Genomic DNA, 11,335 nt, shown 5'->3' on the forward strand with positions numbered 1-11,335 from the left:
GTCCATATTCAAATAAGGGCTTGCCAATGGCAGAGAGATGTCTGTGATCACATGGAGCCCAAGACAGATTAAACTGGACAACATGTTGCCACTTAAGAGAGCTGTTATTCCTGTCTTAACTCCCTCTCAATGCCCTCTGGCTCCACGTTGGGTGCCAAAATCTGTCCTGGTTTGAAGGACAGGTGTCTGACAATAAAGGTTGAAGCTCCTCTTTGAAATAGAGAATTTAATTCCATTCCTTTAAGTATTACAATTGTTTGAATCAAGGACTCTATGGCAGAGATAAGGGGATAGGAATAACAGCTCTTTCACTAATATATCCAACTGTACAAGCAAAAACAACAGCAGTTATTAAAATTACCAACAAAACAGAATAGATTGCTCAGGTTCAGTCCTTTCTTTAGCCACAGGCACACTCTTTCTGCACTCAGTCCCAGTGATGTAACACATGGCAGAGGGCGCAGGGCCGCTTTGCCAAGGCAGAAAGGCGGCGCAGGGCGGCTGCGGCCGCGCTGTGTCTCACGTGGGAGCAGGGTCCTCCCTCACCGTTTGTATTCAGGTGATTAACTGTGTCCTCAGAGGAAGGAGGCTGGAGCGGGGGAGATGCAGGGGCAGTTAACCGCAGAGCATTTGGATCCCCTCTCTTCTGGCCGCGTGCGCTGTACCCAGGGGGTCCTCCTCCTTCTCTGAGCTTGCTGGAAGCACAAGTTGTGCCCCCCTTCCCCCCGGAAGCCAGCCCCCACCTACACCTTTGTCTAGGGTCGTCAAAAGAGCATGGGTGTAACCCGGCAGGCACCGTTAGCATGATAATGGGAAAAATTCTTTAAACTGGAACAAAAAACCCAATCCCCAGCAGAAGGCAGCACCTCTTTGGAAACATGCTTTAAGCAAAACATCACATATCTCATGCACCCCTCTGGTGCAGAATGTTTGTTTTAATTCCTTGACCTTGTAAATTCCTGAGGAAGGCAAGGCCTCAAGGCTTCTTTTTCTCTGGTTCCCAGTAGTATCCCACTACAGGAAACATATGTACTGACTCAAAATATGCTTTTAGCATTGTCCATGCCCATGGAGCATTCTTTTTTTCCTTCATTAAGTCATTCTAGCTGTGCAATGAGAAGAAAAGATTGATTTCAATTAACTTGTGCTAATTTTACAGCTTCACTGTATCATTGTGTAGCTATGAAACAGTCATTAATCACAAGATTAAAATCCAGTGCATTCATTTAGCTGCATGTGGGGTGTAAATTTTGGAATTATTTGCAAATTAAAGCATCAGAATTTTCAATAATCAGCAAAGGGGAAAGACAACATTGCTCTGAAAGTTAAATTTCCAAGTTAATCATGTTTCATTTGCTTTTCCATAGAAGAAAGGATGTTTCTGGAGGCTGATAGGAGGAAAGAGTACTAGAAAAGTTGAAGGATAAAATCAGTGGGCAGTTTTCAGACAAACGTGGAATAGCCTGAAGATACAGATTAATTCAAGACAACCTTGCTACATGATAAAGTCTGTCATGCTTTAAGATGAATATTGTTTTGGTACTGTGTCGTGGTTTTGAAAGGACAGGTGTCTGCCAGTAAAGGCAGAAGTTTCCCTTGGAAATAGAGACTTTGGTTCCACTCCCCCCAAGTATTATAATTGTTTGAATCAAGGACTCTGAGGCAGAGATAAGGGGATGGGAATAACAGCTCTTTTACTAATATATCTAACCGTACAAGCAGAAAACAACAGCAGTTGTTAAAATTGCTAACAGAACAGAATACATAACTCGGTTTCAGTCCCTTCTTTAGATGCAAGCACGCTATCTCTGTACTTGGTCCCAGTCCTGCAGCTGCAGAGAGCAGGCAGGAGCGGAGGCGGGAGGGGGCGGCAGCGGCCACGCCGGTCTCAGGTGGGAACGGGCTGGAGCGGGCAGGTCCTCGCTCACCGTTTGTGTCCGGGTGATCAGTTGTGTCCACAGAGGCAGGAGGATGGAACAGGGCAGATGCAGGGCAGGTGATCACAGTGGGACTGGCTCTCCTGTGTTCCACAGCGTGGGGCTGCAGACGGGGCGTCTTCCTCTGAGCTCGCTGGAAACACGAGTCCCCTCCGGAAGCATGAGAGGCCCCTCTGGTAGCCGCTGTCACCTACCCCTATTGTCTAGAGTCATCAGAGATCCTGGGTGTAACCCGGCCAGCTCCATTGGCATGATAATGGGAAAAATTCTTTCAATTGACACAGTAATAGAAAAACACTCAACCCCCAAATACTGCAACACAGTATATAGTTGTCACATACTCTAATGGATGCCACAAAGCTTGCTATTGTTTCAGCTTAGGATGAACTGGGGTAGGAAGGAATCACAGTATTTTTTACCATCCGAAGTCAAGATTATGACTAACCTAAAAACCTGGTGTGTCAATGAACAATTCAAAGATGCAAATTAGTATGAAAGAACCAGCAAAATTTTTCCCGCTATCTCATGAAGGTTTAGTTTTATTTTTGGTGTATTGATAAATAGAGCACATGAAATCCTAAAGCTACATTATATATATCTATATATATTGTATATATGCCATATGACCAGCCTGCTTAATCTTTATAGATTAAACCACAGAATGTTTGCCCTTTCCTCTGCATCAGAAAGCACATTCATAGCTCTCATGTTCACATTCCTTCCCAACTTCTCTTTATGCTCCTGCAATTTCTGTATCTTCTGCATTGCTTCTTTACAGTTGCTATTTTTGAAAACATAGGCTGTGTTTGGCTGGCCAAAGAGTGGCTTGTCCGAAGCTATCCACTTGTATTCTTTCAGCATTTTGGCCACCTGTAAACAAAAAGATTTGCTGAGGCTTTTTTCTCACCCTTCTCAAATGTGAACTAAAAATTCAAACAAACAACCAAAACCACAAAAATAACCCATCTACATTCTGAAATTACCACAGTGGTTCTTCTACCCCAATGCAGCACAGGTACATATCTTACAATGCTTTGTGTGAATTCCTTCATTGTGGACAATCCAAGAATTTAAGGTAGCTTTTATGTATATCTTACTTACTTGAAGCACTTTTTTCCTACATCTGAACTAAACCAATGTCACTACACCATGGAATTACCTTCTTTAATTAGTTATCTAATTTTTCCACACATTCAAAATGTTCTTACTGATCCCTTTCTCACCATGATCTATCTTCTGTTACTCCATACAGATAAGCTCTTTTATAATGTACAATTTCTACTTTGTCTTCCTCAGATAAAACTTTTCACATTGATAACTGCAAATATGGCAGTACTTAATGAAAAAAGACCATTTCCTTTGCATGGGGAAAGGGAAATGACCATTCTTGGTCACAAGATCTGAAGAAAAGCACAATTTTTAAATACTTTGGCAGCAACATCAACAGCCTCTTGTTGACATTTGGTGATGCTGTGTTGTAATTCTTTAACCTTAAGCTGTAATTCATTACTTTGTTCTCTGTATTTTAACATCTCTGCAGATTTTTTTTAATTGCATTATTATGTAATGCAATTACTTCCTTTTGCTTGGCAAGCTCCTTCTGTGCTTTCTCTACAGATTCCTGAAAAAGCAAATCAGCAGACATTTATTTGCCTCTCTAAAAGGTGGCATTAAAGCCTTATTAGAACTTACACAGCAAGGAGAAAAAATTCATATGTGAAAGTGAAGCAAAAAAATAACTACCTAGGCTGATTGAGCATGGTAAGAAAGTCTGCAGAAAAAATACAAGTTATAATGTAAGGTTCAGAAGATCACAGAGTAACGTCAAAATGGACAACAAAACACAATATTTATTCACTTTTACCTGTGTCTTAGCCACTTCAGCCACCATAGCATCAATCTGATCCTGGTAGGATTTGATTGCTTCCTCTGCAGCTGTTATCTGTTGTTTATAGGAGGCCTGCTCTTGTTTCAGCTCTTCAAGTTCCAGAACTAAACCTTTGACTTCCTAGAGAGATGTTTTCCAATTTATTAGTTATACTTAAATGGAAAGAATTAAGATTCAGTTTGATGTAGTAAATGCTGTAGAAGATTAACAGCACCCATTCTTGAGCAAGGGTGCAATCTCATAAAAGCAAAGAAACAGACAAAAAACATCAGTCTGTGACTATGTAAGTGACTACACAGTAATATATTAAGTTTCAAAATTGAGAGCATTAAAACCTCAGGAGAATCAAACTTTCTGAGTTTTGCGGCCACTTTTAACATTGAGAGAACTACCAATAGAAGTGAAGTTTTACCTGCTGCATGTCTTATTTTTTTGCTTGAATAGTCTGCCTTTTTTCTTGGCATTGTCTAGTTTCTGCTCTGCACTTTTTGTTCTTTTAGAGACTCTGCTTCTGCATTTTTAATTTTATTCTCTAATTCCTTGTATTTTTTTCTGCTTTCTTTTTGCTCTCTTCAGTACTGCTTAATGTCTCTTCACAATGCGCTGAATCACGAAGTAGAGCACTGAGATTGAGCACTGTTCTCATCATTAAATTTACATCCTAAACACCAGCTGAAAAAAATCTTTGCCTTCAATAGAGAAAAAGTGGTTGAACACTCACTAGTTGCTGAAGTCAATGATTACTCTAAGACATGTGCTGTTGCTACCAGTTATTAGGGACCAAACAGCCATTATGAAAAGATGACCTTTTTTTGACAGAGGCATGAGAATGTCAAGTATCAGAATCAATAATTAATCAATCAGATGGATACCTAACAAGATATCACCTCATTCTTAGACTACTATGTCTAGATATGTATCACTTCTGTCCAGTTTTTAGACATTTTGCTTGTTGCTGCATTTTGTGCATTTTTGTCTTTTCTTAGCTGTGTTAAACACTATTTCTTTCCAATGCTTTCTTGTTAAGCAAACTATATTACTAACCTTAAGTATCTACAGAAACAGATGGATTGAAAAAAGCAAAGATTACTCAAATATGGGATTAAATCAATTTTTAAACTGCCCTGCAAAGATGTATTTTCCTTTATTACAACATATATTAAAAACATTCAATATGAGCATAACCTTTAGTGTAAGAGAATGACCACCTTTAAGTGAAACACCTCTATGCAAGTATATTGTGATTCTGTGTTTGTCACATGTTCCAAAATATAAAGCTAGTATTTTTAAAGTGAAAAGTACTTCCTTCTTAAATAAAGATTCTGTTACTCAAACAGCCTGATATCCATCTCATTCTTAGTAATTAGTTTTCAGTAAGAGAGTAAGAACCCATTTGTCACCAATGGTTTTCCTCAGGGCAAGCAGCTCTTCCTCTTGTTTGTGGTAAGCGCTTTGCTGAAGCTTCTTTTGCAACAGCTCTGCTTCCTCAGACTTCATCTCCCACTGCTGCTTCAGTTGCTGGCACCTTTGAAGACAGTAATGACACACACTGCTATATGGAAGGGTACCCAGCATCTCATTTTCAAAGCTGAAGTAAGTATATGAATATCTATATTCCATTTCTCATGTGAGATATAGTGATGACAGTAGGGCAAATGAGCTTAAATTAATGGAAATCCAATATAATTGCTTTAATAATAATTGTGAGGTATGTAGGCATGTAAGTTATTGCAAATATAGCTCCTGCTATTTAGCCTTGATCTGACATACTAAAACAAATGCAACTCATGGAATTTGGCAACAATTCAGAGACCACTTTTTTCCCAACTGGCAGCATGACAGATGTTAGACTGAAGAATTAAAGAAAAGATATCTAAAAGCAAAAGTTCTTTCCTCCTCTTTGCTATATTTCTGGAAGTCTACTGCAGCTCAAAACAATTTGAAAAAATAAATCCAGCTGGTAGATAGTATGTTATACAACACTAACTCCTTATGGCATTTTTGCAGAACTCACTAAATATAGTTTTCTATTCCATCTTTTAATATGGCATTCAGTAACTGAGTAGATGAAAATTAAATATACTTAAAATTGTTTAATTTAAATGCTTACAGCAGTATCACTCAGATAGTATTTTTTAATATCTTGTTATTTTATTGCAAGAAAACCAAGACTGACCACAAATTGGAATTCTGTACAGGTATTAAAAATATGTCTGTACCAGATCCATTCTTCAATGGACTTCCTGAAAATTCAACCCTGTTTTTCCCCCTGTATTTTCCAAAACAAAGGGCTTTTTGCATATGTTATTTAAAAACTGAATTTCCTTTTTGATTGCTGAAGTTACTAATTATATTGGGAGGAGAGGGAGGAAGGGAAATATTTTCTGCATATCACATTCTCAAAAGGCCTATGGACTCCCAAAACAACTCATTATATTAAATTTACTCAGTCACATTAAGAGAAATTGCACACAGTGTATAGTGCAAACCTTACTTTCCAGCAACTGTCTTCAAGCTTGCCAACTCATTCTCTACAGCTGCAAGTTCAGATTCCTTTTTCTTGAGTTCTATTTCATCAGCTTTCACTTCTTGAAGCTTGGACAATATTGGTACAGCCTGTGAGAATGCCCCTGTTCAATTAAAAAATTTAAAAAACAGGCTGATTGGAATTAGACCAGTGGATTCACCAGTGGTAACTGCAAATTCTAAACATTAATAATGAGGCAGGTAATGGTTTAATTTAGTTGAGAAACAGATAAGGCAGCAAGGCTAAATTTAGAGTTCTCAGAAGAGAAAGACTACCTCCTCTATTACAGAACATAGTTTTGAAGGCTATTTGTTGAATACTACACATGCATGTCTTATGCAAACAGGTAACTTTCCATAATCTATGAAATTAACTCAAACCAATGATTAATTACTTCAAAAAGTGCTTGAACTCCAAGTACTTTTGCTTCCAAGAGGATTATACAGTCTAAGCAGATTTAAGTATTTAAATCTAAATTATTTTATGGGAAGTTTGTCATTATGCTTTTTCTTAAACTTATTAATATTATTTCAGCTCAAGACAACTTTAGCTCAAACAGATCATTCCCAGTACGAATGCGTCTCAATAAAAAGGTTACTGTTAATATGCAAGAGCTGTAAACATATCAACAGACACACAATATTATTCATATTATATTAATACAACCAGCAATTGCCTCCATGCAGAGTTCCTTGGGGATCAAACACATCTCCATCAAGAGTAACACTTCTCGCCATTATCCTTTTGTCGAAAGTCACTTTCTTAGCATTATCCATGTTATTACAGACCAATGTTGTTCCAAAGACATATTCCATTGCTTTCTGCAGTTCAGATTCATATACAATTAGAAAAAGGGCTAAATGCAAGTTAACATGGCCAGCCTAGAAATCAAATGAAATAAAATTAGTATGCCTTAAGTTATAAGAAGTTTCAAATTTGATTTGTCTTTTTTGATAATGATTCCTCCAAAAGTATCATTACATTTTAAAACGGTTTCAGTTACAAGTGGAATAATTAACACCCATTTAAACCTCACAAAATTGAAAGAATACAAAAGGAAAACAAAATCAATATATCCTCAAACCCTGCATGTTGTAATCAGGTAAAGGGAATGATTCAGCATACCTCTGTCAATCTCTTCCGGTTGGTCCCAAGCTCCCTGTCCTTCTTCCTGTCCTGTGACCTTCCCCTGTGACCTTGTAGCCCACCTAGAGTTCCCGTACTCTGAACCTAGACCCCCTGTGTCCTTACCCCATTAGCTGCCAGCCAAAGCCACTCCCATTACCCTCTTGTTATGGGTTATGTTTTGACTAGCTCCTCCCCCTACCCCCCACCATGGAGCTGCCGGCCCCTCCCCCGGGCTGTTTTATCTAGCCGGGTGTTTTTTCAGCTTTTGGGGCTTTTTGGCTGCAGCTTTCGCTGCCGCTCGCTGCTGCTGCTTTGGCTGCTGCTTCGGCTGCCCCCCTGCCCCCCTCCCCTCCGCTGCTTCAGCTGCTTTTCCCCCCCCCCGGCTGCCTAAACTGCCCCTCTCCCTTTCCCCCCCCCCCCCATCCCTAAGATTTGCACCGGCTCCAGAGGAAACGGATCTGAACTTCGGAGACCACCTCTGGAAGTCTGCCAAAGAAGCTCTGCTGCCCTTCCCGGCGAAGATCTGCCGAGTTCATCTCAATCTGGGTCTGTGCTGGGAAGTGTTTCTTTTGTATTTTGTTAATAAAAAGTTTTTTCCACTTTCCCCTGAAGAAAATTCTTTCCGAGCTTGGTGAAGGAAGGAATTGAAAGGGGGGGAGGGGACCCTTTGGAGGTCTTTTTCCTAAAATTTGTCCCAAACTTGGACAAATTATTTTGGTGGCCCGTATGGGCAAACCAGAAAAGTGGAAAAAACTTTATTCTAATAATATTTTGTTTTCAACTGTTGGTATTGGTATGTCTATTGAATCCAGAATGTCTTTTGTTGTGGGAGCCAGCCTGTATGGGTGGTTATTAAGTTTCTTTAAAGTGTTAATACCGTTGTGGTCGTTGGGCTTGTTTACTTATCCAGAGATAGCTCCGGTGCTCTCTTTAATGCAAAGTTTTTATATTAAAGGGGTATTAACCAAAATACTCATCGGGCTAGGCTTGGTGATAATGGCATATAAGAGATTTATAAGAATGTTAGAATCGGCTTCAGGAATATATAAATCATGGCTTGTGTTATTTCTTAGAGGAGAAGCAGGAAAAGAGGATTTTCTGCCTTTATTTCCTTTCCTCTCTTCTGAATTAGTTACATCTGTATTAGAAAATATTCAGACCTCCCTGAATATTAAGGACATTATCTTTTTGGCAGTTAATTTGTTAAGTCTTTGTTGCACCATTTGCAGTTTATACAAAATTAAGGCCAAGATTTCTAAAGGGGCTGGGAGGACTCCTGATTTAGGAGTCAAGCTAAGCAGGAGGAATCGTGAGTGGAATGGCAAATGGGAGAAAATGGGCCAGATTTTAAAGGAGTTTTCTGACCCCATAATTTGGGAATTCCCATCAGAACAGATTCAAAATCCAATTGAGGTTGCAAGGTACTTAAAGGGGAAGTGTCAGGATGGTTCTAAAGAGAAAAGGATTATTGCAGTGAGCTGGGCCCTGGCACATGCATATCGTACCCTGCTAGGCACTATAGAGCAGGAGACAGAGGAGAGGGAACAGGGAGATAAATTATCCCCTATCCCAGTGACTCAAGTTGCAGCCAACCCCCTAGGCCAAAACCCAGCAGCTAAACTGGAGAACAAGCCCCAACCAATGGCTGTGGCTACTAGTACGAGAAGTGGGAAATTCACCAAGAAGACTGATAGGCTAGTGGAAGATGATGATGATGATGATGCTGGAGAGGGACCTTCAACACCTCCTGATGTAAAATCAGGAGTTAAAACAACTAATGGAAGAGCAGAGACTAATAATGAATCCCTTTCCCTAAAGGATCTTCGTGGTTTAAGAAAAGATTACACCCGGAGACCTGATGAATCTATTATTAGCTGGCTAGTTCGTCTCTGGGATGCAGCAGGGGAGGCCACAGTTTTGGATGGCTCTGACGCGAGACATTTGGGGTCTCTGTCCCATGATCCTGTTATCGACCAAGGTGTGATGAGGGGAGCTAACCCTCAAAGCCTTTGAGCACGGGTCCTGGATAGCGTGGCACAAAGATATCTGTGTGCAGATGACCTATATGTGCAGCAGACCCGATGGAAAACCATAGAGCAGGGGGTCCAACGCCTCAGGGAAATGGCAGTAGCAGAAATTTTTTTTTCGGATGATGTAACAACTAGAAATCCAGACCTGGTACCATGCACACCGGTGATGTGGAGAAAACTTGTGCGGCTTGGGCCACCTGAGTATGTGTCTGCCCTAGCGATAATGAAGAGAGATGAGGTGTATGAGACAGTACTCGATATGGCAAAGAAGCTTCGTGCATATGTGGATGCAGTACATGGCCCGACTCATGACAGAATTGCAGCTGTGGAAACACGCTTGCGAGACTTAGAAGATAAAATAGAGAAAAATCATCGGAAGCTCAGGGAGGAGATTAAGGAGGACCTCCTCCAAATTTCAGCTGTACAGATTAGAAACCCTGGTACCCAACACAGACGTTCCCCCAGTTGGGAGAGGAGGTACACTCCCCGAGCTGAATTGTGGTTTTTCTTGCGAGATTCTGGAGAGAACATGAGAAGATGGGATGGGAAGCCTACGGCTGCTCTGGCAAAACGAGTGCGGGATTTGAAGGAAGGAAAGATTGAAAGAGGAAGTTCCACCAGAAGGAAAGCCGCTCCTGTCTCTCGCAGCCAAAGTGCTGAACGTGATACTGATAATGACATGTCTGATCCTCTTGAGGGAACTTCTAAGATGTATGCCCCAGAAAAAAAGGAGAAACAGGCTTAGAGGGGCCCTGCCTCTAGCCAGGGTGAGGCGAGGGAAAATCGTGTTTTTTGGACTGTGTGGATTGGATGGCCTGGCACTTCGAAACCACGGAAATATAAAGCTTTAGTGGATACAGCTGCACAGTGTACGATACTTCCATCAAGACACATGGGAGCAGAATCTGTTTCAATTGCTGGTGTGACAGGTGGATCGCAGGACTTCACCCTGGTGGAAGCGGAAGTAAGTTTAACTGGAAAGGATTGGAAGAAACATCTTATTGTGACTGGTCCAGAGGCCCCATGTATTTTGGGCATAGATTACCTTCAGAGTGGGTATTTTAAGGACCCAAAAGGACTAAGATGGGCATTTGGAATTGCAACTGTGATGGCAGAGTGTATTCGACAATTGAACACCTTGCCTGGACTATCTGAGAATCCAATTACAGTAGGACTTCTGCAGGGAGAAGAACAACGAGTACCAATTGCCACTACAATAGTACACCACCGGCAGTACAGAACAACGCGAGATGCTGTGATTCCTATTCATAAGATGATCCGAGAGCTGGAGAGCCAAGGGGTGGTCAGTAAAACCCACTCACCCTTTAACAGCCCCATTTGGCCTGTGCGTAAATCTGATGGGGAATGGAGACTGACTGTGGACTATCTGGCATTGAATGAAGTGACTCCACCGCTGAGCGCTGCCGTGCCGGACATGCTGGAACTCCAGTACGAGCTGGAGTCCAAGGCAGCAAGGTGGTATGCCACCATTGACATAGCAAATGCATATTTCTCCATTCCTTTGGCATCAGAGTGCAGGCCTCAGTTTGCTTTCACCTGGAGGGGCGTGCAGTACACCTGGAACTGACTACCCCAGGGGTGGAAGCACAGTCCTACCATCTGTCATGGATTGATCCAGACTGCACTGGAAAAGGGTGAAGCTCCGGAACATCTACAATATATTGATGATATCATCGTATGGGGAAACACAGCAGTGGAAGTGTTTGAGAAAGGAGAAAAAATTATTCAAATTCTCCTGGAAGCCGGCTTCGCCATCAAGCAGAGTAAAGTTAAAGGACCTGCTTGGGAGATTCAGTTCCTGGGA

The 11,335-nt window shown here is 41.1% G+C and overlaps 2 long non-coding RNA genes across 2 annotated transcripts; both read right to left on the minus strand.

The window, feature by feature from the left end:
- Positions 1-2,612: 2,612 nt before the first annotated feature.
- Positions 2,613-3,941, minus strand: LOC306815868. Its single transcript, XR_013777503.1, has 3 exons — positions 3,802-3,941; positions 3,365-3,558; positions 2,613-2,807 (listed from the first exon to the last, which is right to left on the minus strand). It is a non-coding gene; the product is annotated as an uncharacterized lncRNA (long non-coding RNA).
- Positions 3,942-4,282: 341 nt separating this feature from the next.
- Positions 4,283-6,745, minus strand: LOC306815869. Its single transcript, XR_013777504.1, has 3 exons — positions 6,320-6,745; positions 5,226-5,350; positions 4,283-4,428 (listed from the first exon to the last, which is right to left on the minus strand). It is a non-coding gene; the product is annotated as an uncharacterized lncRNA (long non-coding RNA).
- Positions 6,746-11,335: the final 4,590 nt, after the last annotated feature.

Source organism: Erithacus rubecula, assembly GCF_903797595.1.
Source record: "Erithacus rubecula genome assembly, contig: scaffold_261_arrow_ctg1, whole genome shotgun sequence".
NCBI lineage: Eukaryota > Metazoa > Chordata > Aves > Passeriformes > Muscicapidae > Erithacus > Erithacus rubecula.